Raw genomic sequence first — 2,399 nt, forward strand, 5'->3', positions numbered from 1 at the left:
TAAGTCTTGTAGTCCAGGGCTTCACAAACTTAAATGTGCACAGGAATCCCCTGGGGATATTTTTAGAAGGCAAATGCTGATTCAGTAGGTCATTGGGGGGACCTGGCATTCTGCATTTCTAACAAGCACCCAGGCAATGTGAATTTTTCCAGTCAGAGTACCACACTTTGAATAGCAAGGTTGTAGACAGTTTCGCATTCATATCAACTGGTGGAATTCTCATGAGGATCCAATGACAGTAATTCTGGGAATACAAAATTTACAATGAACTATTGCCCAAACAGCCTAAGACAAATAGAAACTAAGAAAACAAGCACTGTCCCATCCTCCTAATAGAGCTGCCTTCATGTTTCCATATTTCTCTCCAGTCCCCACTACTTATTCATAATTGGACAACAATTTAGTGTATATTCCCTGCATATCTTAACACATTTACGAAATGTGTTCAAAAATATTTAATTTTTTGCGTGTTTTTAATTTTATAAATGGTATCACACTGTACTATCCTACAACTTGTTTTTCTTACTGAACACTATGCTTTTTCTATACACCCATAGTGATACTGGCAACTCTAGTTGATTCATTTTAACTGCTGTATAGTATTCCACTAACTGACTTTGCCACCATCTGTCTCTTCTCCTACTGAAAATTCAGGATGTTTCCATGTTTTTGCCACTGCACACAGCTGCAATAATTATTTCCAAACATTTTTTACATGTGCACATGTGCTACAGTTTTGCTGGAGTATGGACCTAGAAGTGTCAATTACTGGTCAAAGGATATATACATCTTTCAGTTTACAAGTTATTGCTAAGTTATACTCTAAAGGGCCACTAGCAATGTTTGAATCACTATTTCTCCATATTATCACCAGTACTTGATGTGTCACACTTTTCATTTTTGTCTCTCTGATGGGTATAAAATAGTTTCATTGTAAGCCTAAGCATTTTTTCATAGTTTTTCCTGCATTGCTAGATTTTTTAAAATACGTATATTCATATTCTTAGTAGTGTTTCTTATTTTCATTCACTTACATATACCACCCTAAAGATTCTGATACCCTATAAGGAGGGGTAGAGCACATTCCATGAGAATATGGGTATTTGAACTTTAATCCAGGTCTCCAGCTGACTCCAATATGCTTCTCTTCCCTATTGTGATTTAGAATAATGCACAAATCTTTACTCTTTTTGTTTAATTCTGAGCACCTGGTGCCTACCATAGACTTTGCTAGGATTAGATATACAGAGAGAGAAGGCACAGACCCTGCCCTCAATGAGAACCTTGTCTAGAGGTGATGGGAAAGGATCCAATAAATAAGCCACAAAATTTCAATAGCACGGAAATGCTGGGATGGGATGATCACAGGATGCTGAGGGCACCACAACCAGACCAAGGAGAGAAGATGATTTTGGAATGAGATCATATGTGAGCTAAGATTTGAAGGATGAGTAAGAATGCACTATATTGTTGAGAAAAGCATCTTTGATTTTGTAAAAGGCTAATAGAGAGTATGGCAAGTTCAAAGACTGGAAGGTATTCTGAAATGCCAAGAGACAAACGTAAAGAGGGAATGGCAAAAAAAGAAAGAGGGAAAGAAGGAAGGAAAGGAAGGAAGGAAGGAAGGACGGAAGGAAGGAATGGAGGGAGGGAGGGAGGGAGGAAGAAAAGAAAGGAGGAAGGAAGGAAGAAAGAAAAAGACTAAAGAAAAGTCTAAATGCAGATCACAAAGGACCTTGTGTCATGCTAAGGATTTTGGATTTGACCCTGCATGTGATGGGAAGCCTTCAAGAATATTTAGCAGGAAAATGATGCGATTAGGGTTTTTTTCGCTCAGTAAGATCCCCCTGAGTCTTATGTGATAGTAGCAAGGGGTGGGCAGTAATGATGGCAAGGAGGCCAATTTGCTTTTTTCAGGTTGCTGATCCAGACTGGATGGTTCCCAGACTGGATGATTCCCGGACTGGATGGTTCTTCAACCTAATAGCAGTGGGGATAGTGAAGAAAGAAATTACAGAGGTAAAAAAAATATTCAACAGAACATGAGGATAAATAATAGACAAACCTTGGGTTTGTGGTTTGAGGACCCTAAGCATTATGGTGCCAAACAAAACAGGGAATAGAAGAGGAAGAGATGAGGGCCCAGGGTGAGGGTGGGGAGAAATGATGATAACTTCAGTTTTACGTTTATTGATTGAGTTTAAGCCTCATACGGAACATCCAGATGGAGGTGTGCTGTTGACTGTTGGAATAAGGGCCTGGAATCCAGGTGGCAGATCTTGACTTGAGACTTATGCTTAGAAATTATCAACTTCCAAACAGAAAGTAAAGTCATGACAATAGATTCAGCTGCTCAGAAAGAGTATAGGAATTGGAAGAGTAGAAAAGATGGACAGAAC

The sequence above is a fragment of the Delphinus delphis genome, chromosome 4, assembly GCF_949987515.2.
Source record: "Delphinus delphis chromosome 4, mDelDel1.2, whole genome shotgun sequence".
NCBI classification, from domain to species: domain Eukaryota; kingdom Metazoa; phylum Chordata; class Mammalia; order Artiodactyla; family Delphinidae; genus Delphinus; species Delphinus delphis.